The 11,796-nt window shown below is 38.7% G+C and overlaps 1 non-coding gene across 1 annotated transcript; it reads left to right on the top strand.

Moving 5' to 3' along the window:
* The first annotated feature begins 8,573 nt into the window (after positions 1-8,573).
* Positions 8,574-8,680, top strand: LOC127116079 (small nucleolar RNA R71). Its single transcript, XR_007801064.1, has one exon. It is a non-coding gene; the product is annotated as a small nucleolar RNA R71 (small nucleolar RNA).
* Positions 8,681-11,796: the final 3,116 nt, after the last annotated feature.

Raw genomic sequence — 11,796 nt, forward strand, 5'->3', positions numbered from 1 at the left:
CTGAGGTCTTAGGGGGAAACAAACTTAAGATCCGGTCATTGAAACAATTCTCATTATTAAGGAGATATACACTCAAGGGTCATTACATGAGATTTTCACACACCATCCTTGCCATATTATTATAATCTATGAAAATATTTATTCTGTTTTATTTTATCTTACAGTGATTTTTACCAAAACCCATCAACTATTAGTTTTATTCAATTGAGTGATAATTTATACATATATTGTTGCACAATCCTCGAGATCGATCTTTGAAAAACTTCCCTATTATTACTACATCGGTAAAATAGTACACTTGCTATTTTCCCGATCAGTAGGTCAGGCTACGACTTAAGAACAACTGGGGGGACTCGAGGGATTTCATAAAAATGAATTGATGGAAAGACTCATCTGGGGAACAAGAGGAACACCTGCAGGGGAAACGGGTAAATCAGAACAAAGCTGAAATACTCTAACCAAGTAGGAAACAACGATTCCACAAAGGGAATGCGCACTCAAACTCGACTAGGGGAAGAAAATATCTTCAACACAGGAGGAGCAGAAATCTATTATCTATTACCGGTTACTGGGTAAGGAGATAATAAAAATCTGTCAGGGAGGACATCCGTTACCGGTTAGGGTAAACATATCAAGGATGACTCGTTGAAGGCGACCAGAAGGTGTATTCATTACTGGTTACTGGGTAAAAATAGACTGTTGGGGAAAAGCCAAAATAGGATTTACAACTACCAGTTACTGGGCAGAAGACCAAAGAGAGAGAATATTCGTCACTAGTTAAAGTGAACATATCAAGGATAGACTCAAAGGAAAGAAAATTCGTCATCGGTTAAGATGAACATATCAAGGATAGACTTGCCTGGGGATTCTAGGGAGGATATCCGTCCTTGGTTAGGATGAACATATCAAGGATAGATTGTCTGAAAAGGTAGGAATTACATCTATCAAATGCTGGATAGAATACCGAAAAGAGAATATCTATCATCGGTTAGGATGAACATATCAAGGATAGACTCAAAGGGGAAAATAGGAATTACATCCATCAGCTACTGGATAGAAAACCAAAAAGAGAGTATCCGTCATTGTTTAGTATGAACATATCAAGGATAAATTATGCAAAGGGGATAAAAAGCAGGATTTACAACTATAGGTTACGGGGCAGAAGACCGCACAGAGAAGGAAATCCCTCACTGGTTAGGATGAACATATTAAGGATTAACTCTCTGGGGAACAACAAAATAAGGATTACAACTACCGATTACTGGGTAGAATACCAAAAGGAGAGAATATCCGTCACCGGATAGGATGAACATATTAAGGATAGACTCAAACAAGGGGAAGAAGATATTCGTCATTAGTTAAGATGAACATATCAAGGATATACTTCCTGGGAGACGTGAAACGAATCCGCTAGGGGAACAAGGTTACCTTTGTCGGGTATTGAGCAAAAGTGATAAACATGAGAAGAATATTACCAGTTATTGTGTAATAGGATCTCAGAGGACCAAAAAATTCTATCTAGGTGAGATCTAGAAAGAAAAGGTCAATCAAAGGACTCAACCCAGTGAGGATATAACTCAAGGGGAGTGGTTCTATCCAGATAATCAACTGGGGAGGAAACTGAAATAATAATCATCCACGAGGAAATAGCTCACTGGGGAAAGAAAAAGGTTAAAGTCTTTCTGCTTAGTGGGATGACACTCTACATTTGAAAGAGGATGGACAAACCACATCTGCATGGGGAAAAAGTAAACCACCATGGCAGAGGATCAAGACGAACAATGAATCGCAAAGTGCAAATAAATGAAATTATATGAGTGTATATGTATATGTATATGTATATGTATATATGATGATTATGCTGACAAAACGATCACAAAGGATACAAATGTCACTGATTTGAACCATCGATACAATACCTAGCCAATCCTCATGGGAGGGAAACAACTGCTGGAGAGAAACAAACATCTTGAAAGCCCAATCCTGGATGGATAAAGCACAAGGAGAGGATCTGCTTAGGAAACTGCTACAAACTCTACGGGGAATATAACGTCAACACCATATCAAATGGGAGATGATGCGTGCTTTTCGCAAGTATACGAACGCGTCAGAGTAATATAAAAGATTATCGAATCCACAGAGACCAAGTGTCAATCTATCGTTATCTATTGTTATGGTGTTTATCTAAGGTAATCAAAATAGGGGTTTTTAAGAGTGTACAATGGAAAGCAAAGTGTTAAATAAATTTAATTAATAAAGACAGGTTTGAATGTAATTCACATAATCAATTAATAATCCAAGTACTTGCTAATAGAACTACTTATAGGCAGTGTTTCCTACTTTGAAAAGAACCAATTTAACGGGAACTGTCGCTTTCGCGTATTCAGAACCGAGTTATACTCCCTAATCAAACCCTCTTATTGTCACTTATAAAAAGGTGCGCATTGCGTTAGAGTAGTAAACCTATTTTTAATAAATATAGTATCTTGACTAAGTTGAAAAGTATTTTAACCTGGATTCCTCAACCAAAAGAGGTTCTCACAAACCAGACTCTAAACTTATAAACGCGTTCGAAAATAGTTTTAAAATCACTTTTCTTCTTAAGTTAAAAACTCCTAATGAACTAAACAAAGCGCTTTCGCTGTATTTGAAATAGTTAAAAACAACTAAGTTTAAAAAGACGTTGGACGACTTTCGATCTTACCCAACGAAGATTAAGTGCGGGAAAACTTAAGTTGAAAGTCAAAATAGCCCTTAAGTGTTTCTACGAACAATTGTACGGATTATCGGTTCAATTACGATCCTTACATTCTAACCTTTATAGGTTTAGCTAGACATGGTAAAGTAAAGGTGCATTTTAATTTAAATAAAAGTAGTGCGAGTGCGGAAAGTAAATAAAAGTAGTGCGAGTGCGGAAAGTAAATAAAAGTAGTGCGAGTGCGAGAAATAAATGAAAGTAGTGCGAGTGCGAGAAATAAATAAAAGTAGTACGAGTGTGGAAATAAATAAAGTAAAGACAGTGCGGGAAATAAATAAAAGTAGTGCGAGTGCGAGAAATAAATAAAGTAAAGATAGTGAGGGAAAGTAAAGTAGATAAAGGTAAAGCAATAAAACCTGCTCCAATCGGAGGGTTGAATAAAGTGCGAAATGGAAATGAAAATGGCGGCAGGATTAACTTCCTTCCAAAGTGCTCCAAACTCGATTACAGACTCGATTATACAATTGTGGCAACACCCCAATGTGAAGCGATTACCACTTTTACAATACTGAATATATGCCTAATTGCAACTAAGTTTGCTCTAAGTTTGGATGCTAAAACAAATGAAATCGAGTCTCTATTTATAGGCAAGGAAAATAATGGAAATGACAAGGATGCCCTTCAGTTTGAAAATGGGAGGGAAAAACTTTCTTCTTGTGGCGCCCGCCACAACACCATGGTGCCCGCCATAAGGGCAAATTGTGGCGCCCAAGTGGAGGTAGTGGGAGACGTGGCAGTTGAGGGAAGTTGATCTGTGACACGTCATGGCTGGACCTATGGCGCCAACCATAGTGGGAGCCACAAGTGCAAAATGCTGAATTTTAATCTTTTTAGCTCATTTTCACTCCTTTTCTCGATCGGGGCTCTGATTAGACTGAAAACCTGAAAACAAAGAGAAACATAGTAATAACATAACAAAATACCAATAAAACCACTAAAATGCATGCGAAATCGGAGTCAAAAATACGGTGAAATTCAGTGTCATCAAATTCTCCCACACTTAAACCCTTGTTTGTCCTCAAGCAAAACACTAAAAAGCTCATAGAAGAAAAACTGGTGTCAACGAGTGATTCTGGCTAGAAAGGCTTCTAAGCTCAAGTCGGGATGCAGTGATAGGTACTAACTGAGTGAACTAAGGGTATCGTGATGACACTTATCCGCAGACACGGACATAAACTCCATTCCTATATAAACCAACCTATATTATCCCACAATACGTAGGCCTACCTCTTCATCTCTTTTGGGTCCTTTTCATTCAGGCGCAATCACATTAAGCCCGTTATCCATACATGCTTCATAGCAGAGTGACCTGTTAGTGATTATGATCCAAACATGGGGTTCCTGGCATATAAAATTGTGTAAACCCTTTTATTTGACCCAACTGTAGTTGTGGGGGATCGAATACCTCTGAACCAACTAACAACGGGTGAGTTTTTCTTTTCCTTTTTCTTTTTGCAGTAAATTTTTACAACTTTTTGGTTTAAATGACTTTGTGAGGGTCACCTATACCGGAGTTGCCTTTTCTTTTCTTTTATTTATTTCACTAGATCATTCACTTATGTTCATCGGTCCCCTACGTAGAGGCTGCTTCGGCCGGAGCTGACTGCTGGAATAAACTACTGAGGACTATACTGAAATGATGATTAAGGCCATGGTATATGGGGTTTCGGGAGTGATTCCTATACTCATGAAGTCTATGGTGCTAAAATGATACTGATGTTTCAAGAAGTTCTCCCAAGTCACCACATCCCAACTCAAACCTGTCTTAAAGCCCAAAAACGTTCAGAATAACACCGTTTTCTTTTGCAAAAAAATTTCGATAGGGCTAAAGGAATGGGGAGATTAGAATGTACTAAAGATACACTATACTGGTGGCTCGTCAAACTCATGCATTATCTAAAACACTCGGACTAAAAGCAAGATGAAACAAAGTAAACAACTAAAAAGCAATAAAAATAAACAATCTAACTAAAAACAACAAAGAAAAATAGAAAGCGATAAAATCTCCTCCCACACTTAAATTGAACATTGTCCCCAATGTTTCGAAATAAGATAAGGGAAGAGTAACCTGGCATCCTACTGCTGACAACTGGTGCCTTCGCCATCCTGAGGTGGACGACAGGATCGGCTGCGACGACAGTCTCTCTGATCCATCCTGGCCTGTAAAGTAGCCTGAGCAGTCCTCACCTCTCGAAGGTTACCCAAAATGGAATCCTGAGTGGCTTCTATAAGCGCAGAATGTTGACGGTGGTAGTCAAGATCAGGGGGTACGATATCAGCAGCGAGGTAATTAACAAAGTCTGCATACCATGGCACGTTACTTACTGCTAAGGATTTTTGGAAGTGCTCATGAGGGCTTAGGCTATCGTCTTCAATGGTTTCTAGTCTAGCTATCAGTCTATCATAGGCAAAATCATCACTTATGGGTACCAAATCTGGTTTTAGGTGTTCTAGCCTAGAAAGGTGATCAACTACTACATTTTCAGTGCCTTTTTTATCTCTTATATCTAAATCAAACTCTTGTAGTAACAGAATCCATCGGAGTAACCTGGGCTTGGCATCTTTTTTACTTAATAGATAACGAATGGCAGCATGATCAGTGTAAACTATAATTTTGGCTCCTACTAGATAAGATCTAAATTTGTCTATAGCAAAAACTACAACTAGTAATTCCTTTTCAGTTGTTGCGTAGTTGAGTTGGGCAGCGTCTAAGGTTCTACTGGCATAATAAATCGCATGTAATTTTTTATCTTTCCTTTGCCCTAGAACAGCTCCAACGACATAATCACTAGCGTCACACATTATCTCAAAAGGTTCTGACCAATCAGGGGGTTGCATAATAGGTGCTGATATTAACGCTTGCTTTAAAAGATTAAATGCTTCATTACATTTTCCGTCGAAAATGAATTCAGCATCTTTCATTAAAAGGCCAGTTAAAGGTTTAGTTATTTTGGAGAAGTCCTTGATAAAACGCCGGTAGAATCCAGCATGTCCAAGGAAACTTCGGACTTCTCTGATAGTTTTGGGTGGTTTTAGGTTCTCTATAACTTCTATCTTAGCTCTATCTACCTCAATACCTTTTTCGGAAACTATATGTCTTAAAACAATCCCTTCGGTCACCATGAAATGACACTTTTCCCAATTTAGTACAAGGTTCACCTCCACGCATCTCTCCAGGATTTTCTCAAGGTTAGCAAGACAATTGTGGAAATCAAATCCGCAAACCGAGAAATCATCCATAAACACTTCCATGATACCATCTAGGTAATCTGCAAAGATTGACATCATACATCGTTGGAAAGTAGCCGGGGCATTACAGAGACCGAATGGCATTCGTCTGTAGGCAAAAGTTCCATAAGGGCATGTAAAGGTAGTTTTTTCTTTATCTTCGGGGTGGATAGGCATTTGGAAGAATCCAGAGTATCCATCTAGATAGCAGAAGTAAGAGTGTCTGGCTAGAGGCTCTAACATCTGGTCTATATATGGTAAAGGGAAATGATTCTTCCTGGTTGCTTTATTTAACTTTCTGTAATCTATGGACATCCACCATCCTCCTTCTATCCGTTTTTCTACATGTTCCCCTTTATCGTTTTGTACGACTGTGATGCCTCCCTTTTTAGGTACTACATGCACATGGCTCACCCACTTACTATCCGAGATCTGATAGATTATACCTACCTCAAGTAACTTAAGAACTTCTTTTTTAACAACATCATTCATTATAGGGTTTATTCTTCTCTGATGTTCTCTGGTGGGCTTTGAATCTTCTTCGAGCGAAATCCGATGCATGCATACGGACGGGCTTATACCTTTCAGGTCAGAGATATTATATCCTAAGGCTGAGGGATATCTTCGTAAAACATCTAAGAGTTGGTTTGTTTCCTCTTTGCTCAAGGTAGCATTGACTATGACTGGACGATTCATCTCTTCATCGAGGAACTCATATCTCAGGTTCTTAGGCAGTTCCTTAAGTTCTAAGGTTGGTTTCTTAGGGCATGGCATATGATATGGGGTAAGGGATAAACATTCGTAAAGGTTATCATCGATGTAGGGTTTTCTAAAGTCATCATCTTCTAGTATGAGAGTTGATGGCAACTTAATCGTTTTTATGATTTCTTCTTGTTCTAATTCCGTAACGCATTCATCAATGATATCTATGGCATAACATGTGTCTCCCATCACAGGTGCCATAAGAAATTTTGAAAGTATAAATTCTATTTTCTCATCACCTACCTCAAAGGTCAACTTTCCTCTCTTGACATCTATTATGGCTCCTGCAGTTGATAAGAATGGTCTACCTAGAAGGATTGGTATATCATTATCCTCTTTGATGTCCATGACAACAAAATCAGTAGGGATAAACAACTGACCTATCCTAACAGGGACATCTTATAATATGCCTATCGGATACTTGACAGATCTATCGGCTAATTGAAGTGACATCTTAGTAGGCTGTAATTCTCCTAAGTTTAACCTCTCACAAACTGCTAAAGGCATTAAGCTCACACTAGCTCCTAAGTCTAGAAAAGCTTTTTCGATGACATGACTTCCCAAAAGACAAGGAATGGAGAAATTTCCAGGATCTTTATCCTTTTTGGCTAATTTGTTCTTGGAAATAGAATTGCATTCCAAGGGTTTCAGATCGTCGAGTCTACGTTTGTTGGTAAGGATGTATTTGAGAAACTTTGCATAAGAAGGTATTTGGGTGATGGCTTATGTGAAAGGGATTTCTACATGAAGTTTTTCTATAACCTTAATAAATTTCTGATACTGGTTATTGATCTGGGTTTGTTTGAGTCTTTGCGGATATGGTATCGGTGGTTTGTATGGCGGGGGTGGTACATAGGTTTTGTCTTTAGGTTCTTCTCCTTTTTCTTGACCTTCCTATTTTTCAGATTCCTCTGGTTCCTTTACTTTGTCTGTGGGTTTGGTATATTCCTTAGAAGTTTTGGGTTCACTCAATCTTGGGTTTGGTGGCTCATCATAAGCGTTCCCACTTCGTAGGGTAATGGCATTGGCTTGTCCTCGCGGATTCTGTTGAGGTTGTCCAGGGAACTGTCCTCCAGGTGTGGTATGAGGGGCTTGGTTTAAAGCTACCTGAGAGATCTGGGTTTCAAGCATCTTAGTGTGAGTAACTATTTGGTCAACCTTGGTTCCTAACTGGGTAATCAGTTCATTAACGTGAATGTTTTGGTTCATGAACTCTTTGTTTTGTTGGGTTTGAGCAATGATAAAATTTTCCATAATTTTCTCAAGGCTCGGCTTTGGTGGTACAGGTTGCATAAGTTGATTTGGTCTTGGGGCTTGGTAACCAGGCTGTCTTGGAGCTGCATTATTTTGGATAGGGTTATTATTCTTATAGGAGAAGTTCGGGTGATTCCTCCATCCAGGATTATAAGTATTCGAATATGGGTTCCCTTGGGTGTAGTTCACTTGCTCATAGTAGATTTCGTTTAATAGACTGCATTCTGCAGATTGGTGTCCTTTGGCTCCACATATCTCACAATCCGACAAAACTCCAACTGCAGTATTCGGGTTTATGCACATATGCTCGACCTTGAGGGCTAATGCGTCCATTTTAGCTTGCATCATGTCTATAGAGATTAACTCATACACTCCTCCTTGGGCTTCCTTCTTCTCAACTGTCGCTCGTTCGACTCCCCATGATTGATGGTTTTGAGCCATATCTTCAATGAGGGCACTAGCTTTAGGATAAGGTTTGTTCATCAGTGTGCCACCTGCGGCAGCGTCGATGGTCATCTTAGTGTTATAGTGAAGTCCATTGTAGAAGGTCGGAATGATTAACCAATTTTCTAAACCATGATGTGGGCATGCTCTTAACAGCTCTTTATATCTCTCCCAAGCTTCGAACAACGATTCTCCTTGGTTATGGGTAAATCTAGTTATATGGTTTCGAAGAACGACGGTCTTACTTGGGGGAAAGTATCTAGCAAGGAATACTTTTCTAAGGTTGTCCCAAGTTGTAATGGAATTGGGTGGAAGGGAATCTAACCATGATAGGGCTTTATCTCTGAGGGAAAAAGGTAATAATCTTAAACGAATTGTCTCAGGAGAAGCTCCATTGGTTTTAAAAGTGTCTGCTAATTGGAGAAAGATTTTTAAATATTGGTTTGGGTTCTCAGTAGCGAGACCTGCGAATTGTCTCTGTTGCACTAGTTGCAACAGGGAGGGTTTAAGTTCGAAATTATTAGCTGGGATGGTTGGGTTTACTATACTAGAACTACTTATGGGCAGGGTTTAAGTTCGAAATTATTAGTTCGAAATTTAAGTTCGAAATTATTAGCTGGGAGTGTACAATGGAAAGCAAAGTGTTAAATAAGTTTAATTAATAAAGACAGGTTCAAATATAATTCACATAATCAATTAATAATCCAAGTACTTGTTAATAGAACTACTTATGGGCAATGTTTCCTACTTTGAAAAGAACCAATTTAACGGGAACTGTCGCTTTCGCGTATTCAGAACCGAGTTGTACTCCCTAATCAAACCCTCTTATTATCACTTATAAAAAGGCGCGCATTGCGTTAGAGTAGTAAACCTATTTTTAAGAAATATAGTATCTTGACTAAGTTGAAAAGTATTTTAACCTGGATTCCTCAACCAAAAGAGGTTCTCACAAACCAGACTCTAAACTTATAAACGCGTCCGAAAATAGTTTTAAAATCACTTTTCTTCTTAAGTTAAAAACTCCTAATGAACTAAACAAAGCGCTTTCGCTATATTTGAAATAGTTAAAAACAACTAAGTTTAAAATGACGTTGGACGACTTTCGATCTTACCCAACGGAGACTAAGTGTGGGAAAACTTAAGTTGAAAGTCAAAATAGCCCTTAAGTGTTTCTACGAACAATTGTACGAATTATCGGTTCAATTATGGTCCTTACATTCTATCCTTTATAGGTTTAGCTAGACATGGTAAAGTAAAGGTGCATTTTAATTTAAATAAAAGTAGTGCGAGTGCGGAAAGTAAATAAAAGTAGTGCGAGTGCGGAAAGTAAATAAAAGTAGTGCGAGTGCGAGAAATAAATGAAAGTAGTGCGAATGCGAGAAATAAATAAAAGTAGTGCGAGTCCGGAAATAAATAAAGTAAAGACAGTGTGGGAAATAAATAAAAGTAGTGCGAGTGCGAGAAATAAATAAAGTAAAGATAGTGCGGGAAAGTAAAGTAGACAAAGGTAAAGCAATAAAACCTGCTCCAATCGGAGGGTTGAATAAAGTGCGAAACGGAAATGAAAATGGAGGCAAGATTAACTTCCTTTCAAAGTGCTCCAAACTCGATTATAGACTCGATTATACAATTGTGGCAACACCCCAATATGAAGCGATTACCACTTTTTACAATACTGAATATATGCCTATTTGCAACTAAGTTTGCTCTAAGTTTGGATGCTGAAACAAATGAAATCGAGTCTCTATTTATAGGCAAGGAAAATAATGGAAATGACAAGGATGCCCTTCAGTTTGAAATTGGGAGGGAAAAACTTTCTTCTTGTGGCGCCCGCCATAACACCATGGCGCCCGCCATAAGGGAAAATTGTGGCGCCCAAGTGGAGGTAGTGGCAGACGTGGCAGTTGAGGGAAGTTGATATGTGACACGTCATGGTTGGACCTATGGCGTCAGCCATAGTGGGAGCCACAAGTGCAAAATGCTGAATTTTAGTCTTTTTAGCTCAGTTTCACTCCTTTTCTCGATCGGGGCTCTGATTAGACTGAAAACCTGAAAACAAAGAGAAACATAGTAATAACATAACAGAATAACAATAAAACCACTAAAATGCATGCGAAATCGGAGTCAAAAATACAGTGAAATTGAGTGTCATCAGGAGACAAACACAATAGCTGCTCTAAACCAAGAGTAACTCTTACAATTTACGGAGGAACAAAACTTATGCCGAAGTCGTGCAAACTGCCGAAATAACATGCCTACAACTCCAGGGAGGCCAACAAACTCAACTAGGGAAACCAACAGAACTTGGCTACTGAAATGTTGTCGGAGATGAAATAGGGATTACACCTACTGCTTGGGGAGAACCAATAATGCTTCGTAATTAGTCCTTCAAATGATATCGATTGCTTAAAATAACTGCTTTTATATATTTAAGAAAATATGATTTTAATTTAAAATTTAATTTTAAAAATGATCATAGTAAAAATTAAGTCTATTTGGCTGAATTAATCAAGAGTGGAAATAATTGGATAAAAAACTCAACTTTATTTAATGGAATGGTAGAATGTAAATGACAAGACTCCATAGATCTTTACAAAAGTTGAAAAATGGTAATTTACATGGAAAAAGGCTACATTGAGTACAATGATCACTAATCCTTCTATCAACTTTTGATGTCCACTGTGCTCTTGGCGACTTCATTGGGGATGGTGAATTAGAATTGACCGATTTCCATAAGAATGTCTTCAAAACCGAAGATCAGCAGGACGAAGTTACTTGCCATAATCCCTAATTTTTGCATAAATTTCCCCAGGGTGGGGTACTCAATTTATCGGATGATCTTTCTGTTTTTATGTCTCTAATTTTTGCCTGGATCTCTCTTTCGGGTTTCAATCCACTGAGACGCTCATTTTTGCCTAAGCCGCCTTTTCAGGTTTTCAACTTAGCGAGTTGTTCTTTTCTTTTTTAGGTAAAGTATTTCCTGACTGCATCTGCATTCACAGGACGAGTGAACTCTTCACCATCTATAGTTGTAAGAATCAAAGCACCGCCTGTCGCATCCGCGAAAAACAACCGGCGGGCTAAAAACAAAACAAACAGAGTCGCCACCGTGTGTTATTTATCCCAAAGAGGGAAAGGAAACGCTCAAAGTAAACCTGGAAAAGACATGGTCTCGCGACCAAAGAGAGATGGGATCGGGAGTTGGTTATGCGAAGGGAAGGTATTAGCACCCCTACGCATCCGTCGTACTCGACGGGATCCACGCACAAAAGGAAGGAAAAAGGTTGCCAAAACTGCTCACAAACATCACACACACACACACACTGGAAACAACACAGGTGGGATAAGAG

Source organism: Lathyrus oleraceus, chromosome 1 (assembly GCF_024323335.1).
Source record: "Lathyrus oleraceus cultivar Zhongwan6 chromosome 1, CAAS_Psat_ZW6_1.0, whole genome shotgun sequence".
Lineage (NCBI taxonomy): Eukaryota > Viridiplantae > Streptophyta > Magnoliopsida > Fabales > Fabaceae > Lathyrus > Lathyrus oleraceus.